The sequence below is a fragment of the Alexandromys fortis genome, unplaced genomic scaffold (assembly GCF_014885135.2).
Source record: "Alexandromys fortis isolate MF-2015 unplaced genomic scaffold, M_Fortis_MF-2015_v1.1 scaffold_53, whole genome shotgun sequence".
NCBI classification, from domain to species: domain Eukaryota; kingdom Metazoa; phylum Chordata; class Mammalia; order Rodentia; family Cricetidae; genus Alexandromys; species Alexandromys fortis.
The window spans coordinates 4,123,896-4,144,735 of record NW_026067939.1 but is presented as its reverse complement, the minus strand read 5'-3'; the positions used below and the strand labels follow the sequence as shown (position 1 = coordinate 4,144,735).

The 20,840-nt window shown below is 43.4% G+C and overlaps 1 pseudogene; it reads left to right on the top strand.

Moving 5' to 3' along the window:
• The first annotated feature begins 4,201 nt into the window (after positions 1 to 4,201).
• Positions 4,202 to 19,542, top strand: LOC126504921 (40S ribosomal protein S6-like; annotated as a pseudogene).
• Positions 19,543 to 20,840: the final 1,298 nt, after the last annotated feature.

Sequence of the window (20,840 nt, the reverse complement as noted above, 5' to 3'; positions counted from 1 at the left end):
TGCTGCTTTCTCTATATTGAATGCCCAATATTTTGTGCCTGCCAGTTTACATTTCGGCCGTTTTAAAGGGTACTGTGGAGGAGCCGTCAACTCAGAAGAAGCAAACTGCCATCGCTTGATCCTCCAATGAGCTTCTACTTCCGCGGTGGATTGACAAGCCCCTCTCCCTACAGAGGTGTCTATGTCCTGATCCCTAGACTGAATTTCCTTTTCTCTTATTTGGAGAAAAGCCTTTGCCAGTGAAATTAAATTAAAGATTTTTTGAGATATCCTGGATGATGTGGGTGGGACAAGAAGGCCATCAAAGATGTCCTGATGAGAAATGGGGAAAGAGAAAATTGGCATATATAAAAGAGAGGTTGCACACTGACCTTGGAAGCAGGCAGTGAGATGGTGAAGTTACAAATGGAGGCAAGCTGACAGCCACCAGAAGCTGGAAGAGGGAAGGAATCAGTCCCCCCACAGACCCTTTGTAGGGGCACAGCCCTGTTGATGCCTTAATTTTGGACTTCTGGCTTCCAGCATTGAGAGAAAACCCATTCACATTGCATTTATCCAAAAAGTCTGTGGTATTTTGTTCCATCAACCCCAGGAAATTAATACCCAGCACTTGCTCTATTGGTACAGCTAAGCACTAAGTGGTTCCCCAATATTTCAAGTGGGACTCTTCTCAATTTCACTAGAAATTCTTGGCAGACTCTTAGAGTTGACTGCCAAAGATATGGTCATGGATTTATTACTGAATTATCTAGTGGTTTTTGTTTGGGACTGTGTTTCATGTAGCCCAGGCTGGCTTTGAACTTGCTATGTAGCCGAGGATGACATATCTATCTTCCTGTTTCACCTCTTCAGCTGCACAGCCCAGCTCTCTCCCCAGGCCCATTGCTCAACTGTTTTGAAACAGCTTAGCAATTATTTTTTCACTTAATGTGAGAGACAAAGATGCAGCTGTATCTCAGCGACCCATTGACACTGATGCTCTTTCTTTAGGTAAGTATTTGACTAGAATGAGACTGTGGTTCTATTAACCTTTCTTTATTCTTACACTGAGCTTGGAAATAAGCGTAAACATAGAATGATAAGCATAGTCCTCTGGCATGCTCTTCCCTCTCTTCCTCTTCCCCTGCATGTTACCTGCTTGGTGCTTTGCTGGCGGTGGCTGTTCCCAGAGTGACTACAACACCTGCAGTCCATTTTCCCATGTCGCAGATCGTCAGCATTAGGGCTGGCTCCTGCTCGCATATTTTCCTTTCCAGAGGAAAGGGACGAGAGGGCTTACACAGTTGGCGGCATTGGGTCTTAGCTTAGTGTGTTGAGCCAATACAGCTCCAAGAGGGTTAGCAGACTTAGCTGGCACGGGAAGTACGTAAGGGTGGCAATTATGAAACCTACATTGTCCTTTCTTCGGGTGTCATGCTTTTCATCAAGAGAGGATCAATGCTCTCTCCTGAAACGTGGCTGGAGAGGCAGATGAAGCATGACATTTGGACCTAATAATCATCCTGTAGGCCTTCAAAATGATTCATTTGTTAGAAAGCCGGCTCTCCAAGGATTAGTTCTTTCATGGCCAATGGTTTCAGTCCTGATTTCATTTGACTGTTGACTGTCACTTTTATGTGGTCACCAACTCTGCTGGAAGGAGTCACAGTCTGGTTAGACCTGGTTCTAAAATTCAGGCCCTATTGTATGGTACGTAAATACTATAAACATTGATCAGCAGAGGAAGAGCTCATTGAAGATTCATATGTGGGGGATCTAAACAAGTCTCCGGGTGTAGAGAGAAACACACTGGATCACATTCATCTATAACTGCATTTTAGAGTCGTTACATAGCAACCCATGTGATATTCCAAGGTGGGAGGCTTCAACAGTGGTATTTACCTCACTGGAGTTCAGCCGTGTGTGGCTTCCTGCTTGTCTTTATGAGAAGAAACCTTTAGCTACCAGAAGACTGCCCAAGCCCCTTTGCTTTAATAATAATATTACTCCTAATTGTAAACATGAATGTGTGCAGGTCCCAGGGTTTGCTGAGCTTGACCTTTGAGAGAGAACTCACGTAAGCATAGTTCCTTTCCTAGTGTGGTAAGAAGTTTCCTCATTTTCTAACGGCAGCAGTGTGTGTAGTCAGCTCTAGGTACCAAGTCACTGTAGCACATCTGCAAAGTTCCATTTATCCCTTGTTGGGAGGTTGCATGGCTGGAAGGGTTTCAGACCCTTTCCTGAGAAGCTGTATAACTAATTGATTTAGATGGAGTTAAGGTAAAATGGGCACAGAAAGGTCAATTCAATTGACAAAAAGTATTAGTTCATGCCTACTGAACTGGTTTCTGGTTCTTCCTCCCTCCAAAAAGCTCTACATAGACTTCCTATTGGATAAACTGCAGATCTGGTCTTTGGCCCTGTCAGTCTATAGATGCTCAGATAGTACAGGCTTTAAGGACTCTATTCAGTTTGAACAAGTTAAACATTTGAGAATAATTTCAGACATTCTGTAGCATTTACTGGTCTATTAGTGGCCTTAGATTCTTATGGGAAAAAAAACTGTCAATTATGGGTGCTTATGTGGGATGCCCTTCTGTAGATTGTGAATATGTCTGATTACCATTGGTTAATAAAGGAGCTGATTTGGCCAATAGCCAAGCAAAGATAAAAGAAAAAGGAAGGCAGAGTCTGGGAGCTGCCAGCAGCTGCCAGAGAAGCAAGATGTAAGGTAACCAGCCATGGCCACATGGCAATACATAGATTAATAAAAATGAGTTGATTTAAGATATAAAAGCTAGATAGTAATAAGCCTGAGTCATTAGCCAAACAGTTTGTAATTAATATTAAGCCTCAGAGTGGGTACTTGGGAACTGGCAAGCAGGAGAGAAACTTCCAGTTACAGGGCGCCACCTCACCTTGACCAAGGCCTTTCAAGTTTCTCTGAAACATTGAAGAACACACCACATCAAAATCACAGAAAGACCTATGAGACCCATTTGTGAGTATCCCGAGAGAGTGCGCCTTCTTTTTGCATGTATTTCTAGTGTTTTTCTGTGGTTCTGTCTTGATCTGGATGCTCCCTGCCAAAGCAGCAAGCACTTTCTATTCCGCTGGCCCTTAGAATGCCACTTAGACTTAATGTTGCTTAGGATCCGGGGATGACTTCATAGAGGAGGTGATACTTGAAGAGTGGCTTAGTCAGACAGATAAGTGGTCAGAGGGCACTCTGGCAGAAGGGACCGTGCACTATTTATACAGAGGTGGGGCACCCTAAGTGTTGCCTTAGGGCTCATTGCAGCCCCAAGATGGAAAATCTCATTTTGCATCTTTAGTTCCACACATAACAGTGTGATGGACACTTGCTTCTCAGTCCAGAGAATGATTTTGGCTTCCGCTTTTATTTTATCCTGCCTTCTTTTCTTTTGGAATTTCCTGAATTTGGTTCCTTTTCCTTCAGAAATGTTCCTTCCCTCTGTCTTGTCTTGAAGATCACAGATATAGGGTTGTTTTTAGGGTTTAATCCCATATCTTCCAAAAGCAGCCTCTAACCCACCCGCCTTTCTTCTGGAATAGTTTTCAGGCAAACCCCAGGCTCCTAACCCAGACATTGTCTCTTGGAGTGGTAGGAAAGATCCAGATTGCTGAAACCCCTGCTTGTTCGTCGTAGATGTTAGTGTCTGCCCATCGCAATGGTGAACAGCTGGATAAAGTTAAGTAGCAGCATGACAAAAATCAATATCCATTTTTGAAAGATGACCTTGGAGGTCTGATGGGAAATGAATGAGGTGGAGACACCGTTGGGAAGCTGTGTCAATACTCATGGCGAGAATGGGGGGAAATAGCAAAGAAGGTAGCAAAGGGGAAAGAGATTCAAGAAAACCTCAAATGTGGTGTTGACTTGGATTTGAACCTGGGGAAACAGGAAAGAGGAGGAGTTAGGGAACTCCTTGGAAGGGGATGGTATGACTTTCCCTGCAGTTGGGGTGACAGAAGGAAGATCAGGCTCAATAACAGGTTTAGGCCTTTGTACTATGTCTTAAATTGTGATTCCTGGGGTGCCCTTGGGTGTGCAGTCTAGGAGGCAGCTGAAAAGAGAGTCTGAGGAGGACACAGTAAAGACGTAGGGCTGTGATTTCATCAGCATCTATAGGGTTGTGGTAGGAGATTTTTAGTCCTTAGAATTGCAATTACTAAGACTAATTACTAGAAACACGAGACGATGACAGACAAGAATGCTGGCAAAGCCAATTTTATGATCATGACTACGTAAGGATAATGTTTCTGAAGAAACAGAAGTGTGAAGGGAAAATGTAAAGCTCAGGTTTGTTAATGTGGTGGACACTTTTTAATTTTAATTCTTTGGATCTTGTTTCTTCCCAAAGGGTTTGCAGCATCTAAAATGTGATGTTTTCACCATTAGTTTAGAATAATTTCACCTAAACGTTTGTGTTGGTGTGTGGATTGTCCAGGCTCTCGAAGATCCCAAGGAGACAGAGAACCTTCTGAAAACTCAGAGTGTGACAGAAGCACACACAGTAAACGCTCGGATGAAATCTGTTTGCACTATAAGATCTATTTATTGAGCAACAGCTATAGGCCAGACACTCCTGATGATGGCTAAGAAGAATAAAACATAGCCTCCATCTTTCGAGACCTTACAGGGCAGTGCTGCAGTTAGAACTCTCGGAACTAGGAAAGTGTAGCATTTAGGGAATGCCACTGTGCCCATGTAGAGGTCAGAGGAACCTGTGGAGTTTGCTCTCTGTTTTCATCTTCATGTGGACTCCAAGGTTAGGATTCAGCCTCTGGGCTTCTGTGCTGTAAGCAGCTCTGCCCACCGAGCCGTCTTTCCAATCTTCACCTCACATTTCTGAAAGCTGGCTTGATCACCAACTTAGAGTTGCTATTTATTTGCCCTTTCTGAGATAAGTGGTCATGTTGTCTCCTCGGAAGGACTGTTTTGTTCCGGGGCGGGGGGGGGGGGGGGACTTTGTTACCTGTACAAGTCACAAGTCCTGACTGGTGTTGCACGGTGACCCCCGTGAAACCATGACCTTTCAAAGAGAACCATACATTTGTGTAATAGCTTTCTCAAGGCCACGGCAGTGTTTTTGGATAACTGAACCCATAATGCCATTTCCAGGCTCCTCTTTTTTTTTTTTTTTTTATCGCAGATGAAATGAAATGAAGCTGTTAATGACAGGCGGGATGGGGAAAGGCATCTGGCAGCTTTGCAAGGTCCTGGCTGCCCTCCGCTCGTGAGTGGGACACCTTGCTTTCATTTCGCTCAGCTCTTCAAAGCAAAATGGCAATAGCCTTAGCAGATCAGGCCGGGAGGCCTTCCGGAGACTCTGTACTGAGACTCGGTGTTTCCTTGCTGGTGGACACATTTGCACTAAGGGCCTTGATCTGTTCATATATCAGAGGAGGAATTTGGGGATTCGGATGACACTAACTCCCAGGTTGTGGGGAGGTTTGTGGGGTAGATTGCGCATGAAGGAGAGTCAGCCATTTCTTAAGGCCGCCTCCCTGAAGCCCGGGGAAGAGGTTAGAAGCCAGGTCTCATTAGGCAGAAGGGTGGTTCACATTATCAAGGCAGGCCTTTCCCAAGGCTCTCTGTCCTCTTGCCTGGGGGAAGATGAGTTTTCTAAATGACTTAACTAACTTCTTTTTTGGCATCCTTTTGTATTTGGTTCCCTTCCAGGTACCAGAAAGAATGTAAATATGGAATGAATCAACTTTTTCCACATTTTTCTCTAGCAGTTCTTTTATGAAGACCAGATTTTCCATAGAGGAAATTAAAAAATACATAAAACTGAGAAGCCATGGTGTTGTTGGGAACGGCCTCATTTTCCATGTCACTTTGTGCCTGGCAGGGCGTGCTGCATTCAGACGGCATTAGTACAGAGTGCCGAGTTTGTTTCAATTAGCTTCCTTTTTGCTCAAGAAGAGGAATTACCATAAATCCCTGGAACGACAGTTGACTCACGAGGAGCTGGTGTCATTGCGTTGGGGGTATTTTTTAGAGCCTTAAAAAAAAAAAAAAACTACACCTAGTTATAAAGATGATTAAACTCTGATCTAATGCATTTGATATGGGCCCCTGGCCTAAATGCGGACTAAGAAGAGAAGGGCAATGACATAATTCATTCCCAAAGACAGATAACTTATCCGGTCACAGTAAATGTGGGCAGACGATTTTTTTTCCATTTTAGAGCATTTTTCTTCATAAAGCACAAGAATTTTCATTAGTATCCAGTTTTGATTCCCCTTCCCTTTTAGAGTGTATTCTAAAGCATCAGCAAACCTCTGAAAAGTGGGTATTTGGTAAAGACAATTGATAAGAACAGCTGAAAAAAAAAACATTTAGCCAGAACATTATGCAAAGTGGTACTGGGACTGCCATCCAAATGAAAACCAGCGCACACAGACGCTGTGAGTAGGGATCCAGACCATCACCACTTCGCGCTCCTCTGCTGTGCATCTTCAATGGCTCCGCGAGTTACAGATCTCGGGAAGAGCAGTCTGGTATGCTGAAGGCAAGTTCAAGTTGCTTGCCTTTCTGTTGTGACACTACAAGTCTAACCTTTATTGTCCGGGTCTCTGCTGAATTTTCTAACAGCAGATGCATGGAAATAGCGCGCGCGTCTCCGGTTTTCTTTATTTTTCCCTCAGGACGAGCAGCCATCAGGTCAGCCCCCCCCCCCCCCCCCCCCTCCCCTCTCCCTCTCTCTCTCTCTCTCTCTCTCTCTCTCTGCCTTCAGGCCCCCCCCCCCCCCCCCCCCCCGCAGAACTTGAAGCCATCAAGAGCAGGGATATATTTGCTTCATTCTAAGGGCAGATTTTCTGCCGACTCGGGAGATCACACAAATACCTCTAGGCCAGCGTGTCTGAGTCATCAGTGAGTGACCTCCTGACAGCCTGAAACCACAAAATGGGACTTATGGACCTGGTGAAGCAGGCTGGTCAGCCAAAGCAATCAACGGGCAGGGAGAGCTCGCTCGTGTTCACATATTTCTCTATATGGTTGGAAACTAATTCCAGAGAGTAATGGTAGCATAAAAATGCATCCATATAACTTTTATAACCCAGTTACTTCAAGTGCTTTGCAAATAAAACCTGGAATCTGAGAGAATTGGTTTCATAGCCTAAGTTCCTATTAATTACAGTTAGATGGCATTGGAAAGGAGAGCTCGGAGTTCACCTAGTGGGCTAGGCTGGCTAAGCAGGGGGTCCCGGAGAGCCACCTGTCTCCCCTGTGCTGAGGTTACACAAGCGTGTCATCATACCTAGCTTTTGGCATGGGCTCTAGGGGTCAAATTTGGGCCCCCGAGCCTGTGAGGCAAACTCTTCATGCCCTGGGCTGTCTCCCGAGTCCTATTTGTGGTTTCTAAGTGTGTCGATCCTCTCCTGGTTTCTTCTCAATTAGAATCTCTCACACAGACTTATTGCTGCACCATCCACTTCGCATTTACTTCTGGAAAGAACCCTATGAAGTCAGCACTAATGTTATTGTCCTCCTGGTGAAACTGGAGCTGATGTGGGTACAGCAGCTTGCCAGAAGTCATGCTAATACGTCAGCACAGTTTGAGCTGTGTGCCAGAAATTCACATATTAGGAACTGAAGCCCCCACTTCATATGGAAATGGCATTCGGAGATAGGCTCTTCAGAAAGTGATTAGAATTAGATGAAGTCATGAGGATGGAGCCCCCCAAACACACACACACACACACACACACACACACACACACACACACACACACACTATTAGCGACTTTCTCAGAAGAGGCAACAGATGTGTAAAACCCAAGGTAAAGCTCCATACCTTACCAATGGCCACTCTACATGTATAGAAGGTCGTTGAGGCGTGTAAGACCTTGGGTCTGGCCAATATCACTATGGGATGTTTTCATTTGCAAGCTCCTCATAATAAAGTTAATTATAAAGATTAAAAGGAAAGAGAGGCAGAGAGACCTGTGCTGGCAGGCTTGCTCTATGTCTTCAAGTGATGCCTTCTTTGTACCCAGATGGAGCACAAGGCCATCCATGGAGGTGGAGCAGACCCTGTTACATATTCTTCGGCTTTTAGCCTCTATATTCAAGTGGCAAATGTGCCTATCTTTATACACACTCCAGTCGGGGTAATTCAGTCTCAGCAACAGACTATGGTCTAAGACGTAAGAAATAAGAAATAGTCTGCCCGTCCGGCCACCAAGTCTGTGCTCTTCCCCAACTATAGCATGAAGAATGTGTGAGCTGGCAGGGTTCCACTAATGTGCTTTTCTGGCAAAGGGCTGACACACTGGAGCTACATTGGCTACGCAGTCCCCTATCTTTGAAGTTTTGGAGGCTCTGCTCATTTATCCAACAGTTATTAAAAGCTTCCATGGGTTGAATATTTTACCAGGAGGTGGGGCTATAGTTGTGACAAAACTAGTCTGTCCCTCTAAGAAACTTCTTGTCTGCCCAGAAGACAGGGTTAGATCTGAAGGCTCAGAGCAGAGGCCACGGAAAAGATAATGACTTCGAATTTTCAGGACGTCTGGCAAGCTACCACCCGTTGAAGGTAGAGAAATGGTAAGGTGTGATAGATTGACACCTACCAAATGATAGGTAGATGTCTCAACACCACCTACCTGTTGGCGTCTTGCCGTGAACCCAGAGGGATTCACGGTAGACCCATGGAATTGTAAGTCTGTGTGTTTTCTTCCATAACAATCTACAACACCAACAGTAAACTCAAGCCAAGTGGTAAGGCAGGCTTGAGAATTTCGGGATGACCTGACTTACTGGCTTCCTGACCTCCCTGCACTGTCAGGGAGGGCCTGAGGACTGGGGAGCGGAACTGAAGAGAGAGATCTGAACACAGAGATAGGGCCAAGGCACAAATGAAGGGAGGCCAGAGGTTGCCCCACGTCAGATGATGTACGTTTGTTTGCTGGTTTTTTAAAAGCACTCTTGGAACAAACGTTTTTTTAAAGCTGAAGAAAAAGAACTAAAGCAGAGCCCATAAATTTTGGGGAATAGTTAGGAACAGGGATGTGGGCAGATGGAAGAGGAGAGTTTGGTTCTCCTGAACGAGTGGGAATGTTTTGTTGGTAGGAGGGAAAGGTGCCATTGGGGAGCAGTTCTGGGGATGAGTGTTTGTGGGGCTCCTAGAAATGAAGCAGAGAATTCTTCGGTCGCTGTTTCCCCTTCTCATGTGACCAGATTTTGGGCAGTGTGGCAACTGAAACTATCTATGAGAGGGAAGATGGACGGGAATAAGGCATCTTTACTGCCCCGCTCTTTTTGTGAGGGGTAGCGGTGCTCACACGAGGCAGAAGAAAAGACCCTCTCATTTTGTCAGAAGTAATTTCACAAATTCACAGGCACATAGACCCTACAAATACCTACTAAACCTCCCCCATTCCATTCAAGGCCATTGTCTTCTGCTAAGGCCATCAGCTCCTGAAGAGCTGTGCAGCAGCTACCACCTACCTCCTTTCCTAGAGGTGGAGCAGGGCATCACAAAGAAGGAACTAGGAGAGGAGGGGCATGGTAGATGGGTGGGAGGCAGCGCCATCTGGAGGATAGACTCGTGTATTGCTGGAACTTTGTGGGGAACTGCTTTCTCAGCTCCCCCAGGGCACACCAGGTTTCTAAAGAGACTCTCTGGACTTGGGTCATGAAGCACTTAGTAGATGCTATTTCCTTTTAGTTTTGGTGTACTTACACCTTGAAGTGTGTGTTCTGTGAACCGTTCGTGAAAAAAAGGTGAGAAAACGCAGGAGAGGCATAGGAACGCATGCCCTTAAGGGCTTGGAAGATGTGCCTGGCCACTTAGAGAGAAGCGAGTGCCATCTCTGAGAGTCAGTGTAGGGAGTTGAGAAGACACAGCGCTCGATCCAAAACTTTCCAGATAACTGGGGAAAGCTCTAAGGGAGGGATACCCTAAAAAGAATGTGCAGCTTGCTAGGGTTAGAGTTCTGTTCAATATCAAAGGAAACATTTCTCGTCTTTTTAAAAAAACGTATAAAGAGAGCCTGTATTCCCCAGTGCCTCAAATTTATGATTTCCAAATGTGGACATGTATTCCTCCATGTGCTTGATATCTTTTTAATGGACTACAAATATTTGAAATGTGTAAAAACCGTGGGAGGACGAGCATTTTAAGTGTGGGGGGATGGAGCTGGATTAGGGTTAGGGTTACGATGTCACTGCCATAGATGAGAGATCCCGGGAGTCCAAATTGCTGGACCGGTCCGCACTCTTACAGTTGATGTAGTGGAAACATTCTTGAATTTGATCTCTCAGAAGTCAGCAGGACGGAAACAGGAAGCATCTTTACTCAAGTCTTTCAATGTCGTCCGTCTGAGGAGAAGGGACCACGGAATTCCTCCTTCTGTGTCAACCCACCTTCCGGGGAAAGTGGGGACAGTGTATCTTGGTATGCCCTAGGGGATTCTGAGATGTTCTTCCTAACTTTTATCCCAGTCCTCCCCTGAGGAGCGTTAGTAAGTTTAAAGCCAGATACCGACATGGCCAGAAAAGACTGCTCGTTCCAGAGACAAGTGGTGTGCTCCCGGTCGGGTAGTCTTCAGGATCTCCTTTGTGACTTGTTTAATAGACTTCCTTGATCACACACATCTCCACCGAGTGGCCTTTGTTCCCTAGGCACAGACTAGGAAGACAGTACATGGTGCCATGTTTTGATCATAGCATAATGATATATTAATATCGTGAGTCACTAGTAGAGAAAGTCCCCAGCAAATGTCAGTTTCCCTCCTCATCATAACACCGGTTGACAGTGAATTGGTTATCTCTTTTCCTAATGCTCATTTAAGTTTCATTCCATTTATATACACATTAGAAGACGTAGGACCGGAATGTAGACCCCATGGTCTTAGCTGTGGCTCTTTTGTGGGGTTTTGATTATGGGGTCCCCTTGGTGAGTGACAGCATGACTCAGTGGTGAGAGCTGCTCCCCAGAGTCAGACTGACTAGATTTAAATACAGGCATCAGATTTCCAAAGGGCTGCATCCTGGCAACTTCTTCACTCTTCTGTGTCTCGATTTTCTGCCTTCAGTGTGGGGTGGGTGATCATCTTCTTTATTCTGAGGACCATGTAAGTGATATGTACAAAACATGCGATCAGTGTCTGGCATTGTGTAAAGGCTTCAGCCATGACTGCTGTTCCCATTCCTGCTCAGTCACACATACTACATTTAAAGCAATGTTTAATGACTATTAACTACAGTGTTCATCATTATATGTTCTGTGAAAGTCATAGGGCAAAGAGCTCTTGCATTCTTGTGGAGGGACTAGGGTTTGGTTCCTAGCACCCAATGGCAGCTAGTAAACATGTATTAACTCACTTCCAGCGGATCAGACATGTTCTTTTGGCCTTTGTGGACACCAGGCACACATTTGGTGAACAATCAGACATGCAGACAAACATTCGCATAAAGACAAACAAATAAAAAACAAAACAAACAATAAAAACCCAACAACTAATCTTAAAACAGAAAGACAGCTAGCTGATAAACCCAAATTCAAATTTTGGAGATTAGTTCCAGACTCATGCCTCCCTGAACTGGAACTTGGAGTCAGCAACAATCGAAGTCTCCGTAAGATGGTGACCAAGTAAGCGACAATTCTCACAGGTATTGGCACACCCTCCCTGTCGGAGGCATTGACACAGCCTCCTGGATCAGTCAGTTTTCTGTTTCTTAAATACCATGACCCACACTTTAGAAACTGCTGACCCAAGGACACAATTTGTCTGTAGATACCTTTTGTTTGATCAGGATACAAATAAAAACAAGTGACTTGTTTTCTGATATTTAAAAATGGGGCTGTTTCTCAGAAATTCTAGACTTTCTGAGTCTCAAATAAATGGAGAACTTACAGCCCTGAGCATGGCCTATAAGACAACTATAAGTTGTCTATGTGACAACAGTGTAGGATTGCTCATATCAGATCAATTATCACAGACCCCATAACTCCTTATTATATGGTATTTGTCCTGCTTGACTCAACAGTATTGTTGGTCAATCCATGTATGTCTTTGAATTTCAATTCCTACTGTATGCTGATATAAGATAAGTATTGGGACATAGAACAAGGGGTTCAATTAATCTGAGAACGGATATTGTTAGTCTAGACGTGACTCAGCCTATAGATGAGTTGTTTGACTTGGGCTGCCATTGGTGTCTTCAAATACTCTAAGTATCTGACCTCATGCAAGGCACCTTGGTGCCCAGTACTGGTGATTACTACTAGAAATTGTTCATCACACTTAGGGAATTGTGAAGAAGTGGCACCAAAAATAGCAATCTATGTTACCATAGTTACGCAGAAACGTTTAAATTATGTCTTTGTAACATAATAAACCTAGGAAAAATAGTTTCTTGAATACTTAAGAATAAATTAAGACAAAGATACTTGAAAACCAATATAGAGACATCTCTCAAAATAACGCATTTGAGAACGTGGGCATAGTTGTGGTTTGAATCTAAAATGTCCCCAAGGACTCATACTTTGAAAACTTGGTCTCTAGGAGGTGACACTACTTGAGGGACTGTGAAACTTTTAGGAGATGTGAGTCCTCACTGGCACAAGTAGCTCTGTGGGGATCTCTGAATGCTGGTCCTACCTCTTGGTTTCAGTCCCACGTTCTCCTTCTTGGTTTGCTGTGACGTGAGGACTTCTACTGGCTCGAATACCACCATGCCTTCTTCTCCATGGCGGACGGAAACCCTCTAGCTCCAGGGGCCAGAATGAATATTTCGTCTCATAAGTTGTTTCTATCAAGCATTATGGCATGGGATGCAAAATAATTAATCTAGAAACGGATAGCAGAGAGGCGGGATTACTTCTGACTAAAACTGGTATGTGGGTCTTAAGGTTTTGGACGAGTTGGCAGGAGAAATTTGGGAAGAATATGGAGGTGCTGGCTGAACGAGCATTAGCCTGCTGCATGCAGGTTCTACTGGGTGATTCTGGTGGGGGCCAGGAAGACCAGAATGCCAATGGAAAGGTGAATATTAAGGCCCATGCTCAGGGGCTTCCAAGTGGGAACAAAGTGTGACTCCGCTGAGAACTAGAGTAGTGACTAGTCTGGCAAAGTATCTGGCTAGATTTTGCTTGTGTTTTGGAAATTTGAGTGAGGACAAATAAAAAATAGTGAATCAGTTAATTGGTCAGAAGGAATTTAAAGACAGCGTAGTATTGTAGAATATAATTTTGATGATGTGAACATGTCTTATATTTGTTTGTACTGAAAATATTACTTTGACGGTGTAAAGGTGTGTTACATTTGTTTTTCCTGTATTTGTTTAATGATCTAAGAATGTGTGTTCAATTTTGTAGGGTATGTGGCATTTGTTTCATCTTGCTTGCCTAGAGCCCCTGATTGGTCTAATAATGAGCTGGATGGCCAAGAGCTAGGCAGGAGAAGGGATGGGTAGAACTTACAGGGAGAGAGAATAAATAAGAGGAGAAATATAGGCTTGAGAGAAGAAGGAATGAGAGAAGAAGGAGAAAAAGAGAATGAGAGAGACACCTGGGACGAGAAACCAGGCAGATGCCAACTAGGGCCGACATAGAGAAGCAATGGAAGTAAGATATATAGAAATAAGAAAGGTAATAAGCCCCAAAGCAAAAAATAGGTAATGAGAATCACATTAGTTTAATTTAAACAAACTAGCCAGAAATGTGCCTAGTTTGTGGAACTAGTGGAACATTCAAAACTAACAATAAGTCTCTGTGTCATGATTTGGGAGCTGGTCCAAAAGAAAAAGCCTGATACAGCATAGCCATCAGATTGTGGCCTGGCCATGGTTAGATCCTCTTAGGCAGGCTTACAGTGAGGGCCAGAAGCAAAGAACTGAAGCAGAAACATGAAAATGTTGGGTCAGAAAAAGAGTGTTGACAAAGTACAGAGCGAGTGGCCATGGTTGTTAACGAGATTAGCATAGCTAAGAAGAAGCCACAGGCTTTCTGCTAGGGTGATAGGACAGGTGCCCAGAGATGAGATCCCAATGGTCAAGGAGCCAGGGTTTACTCACGTGAAGGACTTTTAAAAAGAGATTGCCTGGAAGGAGTCTCTAGGGCACAGTGCTGGGATAAAGGATCTAGGCAAGCATTTTCTTAAATTCAGCTCCACCCCGGACACTCAGGAACCACAGCCTAGACCAGATGGTGCCTCTCTACTCCTCAAGGCAGCAGAAGAACTTGGAACCATCTATGTGGTTCTGGTTTCTCAAGCACAAGGAATGCTAGTGATCTGGAGGTCATAGAAGCCCAACTGTTAGAGTTTAAGGGAAAGTCTGGGAAGCCAGGTGAAGGGTATCAGGGTCATATTCCCTGAATGGGCTCTGTAGGAAGCTGTGAAGGAGAAACCCCAGGATGGTGGATATGCCAGGAATATGCAAAGTCCACTGAGGAATGGCTAGGCTCTGTGCCAACTTGCCCCAAGAGGGAGTCCATGTGTGTGGAACACAGTATAGCAACATGGGTGGGTCCGCCAAACACAGTGACATTTACATCATGACACGTGTGTGCTAGATGCCAGGAAAGGAGCAGTAGGACTGAATGCTTCCCTGCTGGGTTTTGGTCTTGCTTTGGTCCGGTCTTTCCTTGATGCCTTCCCAGTCCTCTCATTTGTACTGGGGTTGTTCACGGGTGCCACGGTAATTCAGAAGTACATGACTTGGTTTTGATTTTTCAGGAGCTCACGGATAAGAGTTTGTCTCGAGTCTCAGAAGAGACTTTTGACTTTGAACCTTTGAATAATGTTGAGACAGTTAACACTCTGGGGACTCCTGGAATTGGACTAGATGCATTTTGCATTATAAGATGGCCGTGAGCCTTCAGGGTCTAGGGGAGGATGTTGGTTTGAATCCGAAATATCTCTCACACATTCATGTTCTGAATGAAGAAGGTAGTGTTATTTTGAGAGACGAGGGATGTTTAAAATAGAACATTTAGAAATAGTTGTCAGAAGCACACCACTAAGGGTGCATTTTAGAAGGTTGTATCTGGTCCCATTCTCGGTTTGCTGGTCTTTCTTCCCGAGTATGATTGGCCTTCGCCACATGATCCTATTGCAATGCCATTAGCACTGCTATGCCTTCCCCACCACCATGGGTGAAGCTATGGGTCAAAATAAATATTTTCTGTCACATTGTGTCATAGTTAAGCAAAAGTAACTAATACAGTCATTGACTTTCCACATTTGTTTTTAGGTGTAATGAGTCTGAGATCCATATAGCTAGGTTTCTATGCATCCAAGAGATGGAGAATCACTCTCATCTTAAATACAGTTGCTTTAAATAACAAAAGATCACCATCCTGGTTGTGGAATCTCCTGGTTGTGAAACAAGGCGTGAGATAAGAGAGGATACAGAAACACCAAATGCTCTGAAGATGTCCTATAATAACATAGAAAAGTCGGCGGCGTGTGCCAAGCTCACCTAGGTAAGGGATGTGGCTTCTAGAAGCAGGAGATGGCCCATTGCAAACGGTCAGATTGCAAATGCTTCCTTGTTCCCCTGAACATCAGGGGATGCAGGAATTCCATGGCTGCTCAAGGCTTCTAGAAAGCCTCTTGTCAGTGTGCACAGCTCACCATGGCGCAGCACACTTCGAATAGCGAGGAGTGCTTCTTTATCAGCAGAGTGGTATGCTAATGCCACTGTCACATCAAATACTTGCTGCTGCGGCTCCGTTAATGGCTGTCATAAAAGCCTGGCAATAGCGAGCGTTTTAAGTGTTTGCGGAACGCAATGTACTTTTTTTGCGATTGTAAATAGGCCACACATTTAGAACTAATTACATGCAAGCTATGATAGCAGGTTTATATTTTACAGCCCTCTGAGCTGTGATCAGCACTTCTAATCACAAAGCAAGCAGAAAACAAGCAATGACAGCAACACCTTTGCGTTGAGGACTGTCTTGTTTTAAAGTATTGGGTGCTGCTCATAGAAATGAAGGCACTTTGTCAGGAGGAGGTAGCATAACAAAATGGATCCTATTTGGCTTTTCTATCATGCTTACATCCAAGTACATTTTTCTCCTCTATAGCTTTGATCATCCCAATAAACACCCCAAGTAGTATTCTTTAAACATTTTTTTTGCATGAACAAAGAAAAAAATGTCTTTTTGAGCTTCAATAGCACATTACTTTTATTTGTTTTGTTGCAAATATCTCACATATACCTATCATGGCATCATAGATATGCATATAATAGCAGGCATTATATAAAGGAAATAGGCTGTCTCAATCTCTCCAAGCTCAGCAATGACTCTTATGTGTGTTTTAATATTGAGAGTTTTCCAAAGCTGGGCCCCAAGTCTAAAATGAAAACTTAGAGATTTCTGGAAAGAGGTTATAGACCCCAGAGTCTTATTTCTGTAGCCAATAAGATTGGAGTTCACAAATAGAGATGGGGTATGAGAAAAAAACCCACAAATTCTCTAAACTGCAGCCAAAATTTTGTGGCCCTGTCTTGTCCTGCCCTCCCTTACCCCGTTCTCTCTCCTCTCCACCTCTTTTCTCCTCTCTTCTCCTTTCCTCTCCTCTCCAAAAAAAGTTTTTCCTCAGGGTTGGGAACACAATTTAGTGGCTGTTGATTATTATTTGTATCAGATAGAGTGTTGGGGTGAAATTATGTAGGTTCAGAGATAAAAAATAAGGGATAATAATAGTGGGTAGTAGAGTGAATACTTGTGGGCTATTATGGATAATTTACATTGGTATAGTTTTGGTATATTGATACAAGTTCAAATTATATTTGCTATTTCTGTTTACAATATTTGTACACCTATGAAAGTTATTCTGTCAGATTGTATACATGCGTGTTTCTACCTCTGTCTAGGACATTTTGTATATTGATACAGCTTTTAGGATATATTTTCATATTGCGTTGTATATTATTCTTACCTCTGATCAAGATACTTATACATTGTTTACATTTTGAGGTCATTGTCCTCATTTGCTGCACATTAGTTTACAGATTATTTAATATTCTGACGTAAAGTCTTAGTTCTTAAGTTACACAGGTATTAAATATTATAGGTCAATAGTTGTTCATGTTTGTTATACATATAGTCTAATTAATTAGGTCCTTTAGCTACATTGAGATTGCATTCTGCCTAGATAGATAATATTTAACCACTTCAAGGATCTGTAGAACATGGTATTTAAATAACTTAGGGTTCTGTTGACATGAGACATGATTGCTCCTGACAGCACCAATCTATTCCCGAGAGAATGTTGAGCACCAAAGACACTCCATTCAGACTTTGTTTGCTTCTTGGCCCAATTGGCCTGTTGGTAAGGAATTGCCCATGCCTCAACCACTAACAAAGTACATGGTATCCAGACTGGATAAACAGGACACAAGGAAAAGGACTGCCAAATCTTGCAAAGACAGGGTAAAAATTCCCTGCCTCTGAAAATGGTCTGTCAGGTATTCTAGGCCTTAGCCAAAGTTGGGTGCTTCAACATTGTAAATGAGACTTTAGGTGATTTCTCAGGTAGTCAATTGTCTCCATCATATACTGCTTGACTCAAGTAATATTATCTCCCTTCTCAGGCCTTCGATGGGGTTGAAGATTAAATAGTTGTAGTTTTTTATGATTTAGCCGAGCTTATTTCCAATGCAAGTTTAGACCCTTTGGAACAGAATGTTTAGTAAAACATTTGTCATGTGTTCCTTGCTTTATATTGTTTATGTTGGTTATAATTGTATACTTGATATCTGTTCCTATTGTATATAGTTTTGTATTGGGTTTGGATCACTCTTATTTAGACAAAAGGAGGAGGTGATGGGGAAGCTTTGTTAATCAATTATCTTCAAGAGGTGGGACCAAATTAGGGTGTGGTTTTCTGGGACCTGGAAAAAAGTGGGTGAATGGCCCAGGTGCTCTCTCTGTGGTTCCCTCACAGCACAGCTGAGCTTGGACTTCTCATTCCTGTTTTGTGAGTTTTTCCCCTTATAATAAATAGAAATATAATTGCTTTATCTTTTAGCTACCCAGGCTATTTCCCGAATTGAGCTAACTTCTACATTTCCCTCCTCTCCTCTGTTTCCCCTCTTTTCTCCCCACTCAGAAGAAAGAAGTTCAGGGCTCATTTGGTGGCCAGAGAAGGAATAATGAGTGCTATAAGTAGAGAGTTTTGCTAGGTTTGGTGGCATATATCTTTAGGTTGGATTCCAGCCTGGTCTACAGAGTGAGTTCCAGGACAGAAACCCTATCTTGAAAAACCAAAACCAAACCAACACAAACTACAAGAGAACTTGCTTAGACCATAAGAAGCAGTGAAGAAGTGGTTCCCAGGAAATCATTTAAGTGCAGTTTTGTGGATGCCAATACAAAATGTGCTTGTGGTAGTTTATCAAGAATCTCCGAGGAATTCCTTTTCCTGTCACCTTCTAGGTGGGTCTATGTCAAGACGGATCTGAACACCTCCTTCCCAGCCACCAGGTTTCAGAACCTCATTGAAGTGTATGATGAGCATATGGTTTGTACTTTCTGTGGGAAGCGTATGGCCACAGCAGTATCTGCAGATGCTCTTGGTGAGGAGTAGAAGGGTGTGTGGTCCAATCAGTGGTGGGAAGGTCAAACAAGATTTTCCCATGATGCAAGGTGTCTTACATTGCAGAGCTCTCTTGCTGTTGAATATAAGGCATTCTTGTTTTAGACCAAGGAGAACTGGAGAGAGGAAGAATATGCCTGTTTGAGTATGCGTTGTGGATGCTAGTCTGTGCTGCGAAAGTATCCTTCTGTACACTCTGAATATGTATTACTCTCATTGGTTAATAAAGAAGCTGATTGGCCTATAGGAAGGCAGGATAAAGTTAGGTGGGACAATCAAACTGAGGATGCTGGGATGAGGAGTTAGAGAGTTGTTGGCAGATGCAGAGAGAGCAAGATGGGCATACCATATTGAGAAAAGGTACCAAGCCATCTGGTAAAGCATAAATAAGATAAATGGGTCAATTTAAGTACAAGAGTTAGGTAGTAACAAGTTGAGCATTTATGATTTATATTAAGTCTCCCAGTCAATTATCTGGGAAGTAGCTGCTGGATATTTGGGAGCAGACGGTCAGGACAGGAAAATTTCTGCTGACAATTCTGAGTGTTCTCAACTTGGTTATTGCAAACACAGGAGAGAAGGATATTTCTGGACTGACAGATACTACTGTGCCTCAAGTTGAGACCACCAAGAGTTAGCCAGATCCAAAGGCTTTCAATCTCTTTAAAGAAAATGATGTCCTCCAACATGCTGTCAGAAAGCCCTTAAATAAAGAAGATGATATGCCCAGGGCCGAAGCCCCCAAGATCCAGCATCTGTTACTCCACATGCTCTGTGACTCAAATGCTGACTTATTGCTCTGAAGAAACAACACGCTAAGGTAAACAAGGAGCAGACTGAGCATGTTAAACTTTTGGCCATGAGAAAGAAGGAAGCCAAAGAAAAACACCAGAGTTAGGTAGCCGAGAAACATAGGTTAACCTTACTGAAATGAAAGCCTGTACTTCTAAGTCTGAATCTAGTAAAAAATAAGCCTATAAGAGTAGCGAATAAATGATCAGACCTTGATAAGGGTGTTTTACTGAAAACAATGCCTACATATTTCAGTGAACTCAGAGAAATAGAGAGGATGCCTGACTAGAAGCTTTGCCCCCTACTGACTGACACTCACAGTGCTGGAAGGTAATCCACACACTCCTGGAGGAGAAAGATAGTCATCAATATCTCCCAGCTACAGCCCCCGCGACCTACAACAGTCATCCTGACCTGCAAGATAAACTAGAGCAATAATAGCACAAATGTTTTGGCAGTAACCAGCCACTTTCTGATTGAATTTAAGGCCCACACCGTGAGATGGAAGCCATGGCTTTCTTGGGCTGCCGAGCACCTGAGACTAGATAGGTCATGGGCTTAGGGGAAAACCTACTGCTATCCTTCTGCTGAAAGGACACAGCAATAAAATGATTCCTAATGACATATTGCCATACCTGTAGATCAGTGCCTTTCTCAGCCCTCATCAGAGAAGTTTCTTTTTGCAGTAGATGAGAACTAACCCAGAGACTTGCAGCTGGACAATGTACTAAGTCTTAAATGGGAAGTCTTCATCAAATCCCTCCCTCCAAGGTTCAGAGATCTGTGTAGAAGAGGAGACTGAAGGATGCTAAGAACCAGAGGTGATGACTTCAAAGTGACAGTGTCTTCCAGACACAACAGGGCTGGTGCACATATGAACTCACAGGGCAGCACACACAAGACCTGCATGGGTTCAAACCAAATGGGATCCCAGCTCTGAGAGAGAGATGTCGACACTGGCTCTTACTCCTAACCAAGAAGCAATCTGTAGCTGATATCAATTGGCAAAGGAAAAATCAATTTCCAACAATGGAGTCTCATTGGGTATATTAACCATACCTCAAGGCAGACCCCATGCCCAGCAGTAGTCAGCCAACACACAACAGACGCAGTGGTGTTTTCATAGACTTCCTGTCTCTTTTTGCTTTGGTTGAACATTGTTTTGTCTTACTGGTGTCTTGCTTATTTATCTTTGTTTTCTTTTGTCTGTGCTGTTTGGTTTGTTTTGGTTTTGGTTTTGGTTTGAAGAGAGAAAGAGAAGAAGAAGAGGAGAGGGCAGAGGGAGGAAGAGAGAGGAGAGATGGAAGGAAGAAACAGAGAATCTAAATTTGGGTATATGAGGGTAGAGGAGGATCTGGGAGAAAGAATAAGGGTAAATATGATCAAAATACACTGTATTGGGGAGAGGGAATAGGAGGAGAGGAGGGAGGGGAGGCTGTGGTGAGTATGTGAAAATAAATGTAAAATAAAATTAATTA